We start from the raw sequence: 243 nt of genomic DNA on the forward strand, positions 1-243 counted from the left end.
TTCATTTGGGGACATTTGGAGGCCATTCCAACCCTCACATCTCAAAAACCACGAATTTCATTTTTTCACAAAACTCCACACAAGCCATCTAGCTATGCCGCGGTGCACCGACCAACTTGGCCATGTGCAAAACCCTCCGAACTCAAAACTTTCGTGCACCAAGAATTTCATGGTATTCATTTGGGGACATTTGGAGGCCATTCCAACCCTCACATCTCAAAAACCACGAATTTCATTTTTTCA

Source organism: Vigna unguiculata, unplaced genomic scaffold (assembly GCF_037176805.1).
Source record: "Vigna unguiculata cultivar grain cowpea cultivar isolate G323 ecotype 2 unplaced genomic scaffold, ASM3717680v1 ptg000047l, whole genome shotgun sequence".
In the NCBI taxonomy this organism is placed as follows: domain Eukaryota; kingdom Viridiplantae; phylum Streptophyta; class Magnoliopsida; order Fabales; family Fabaceae; genus Vigna; species Vigna unguiculata.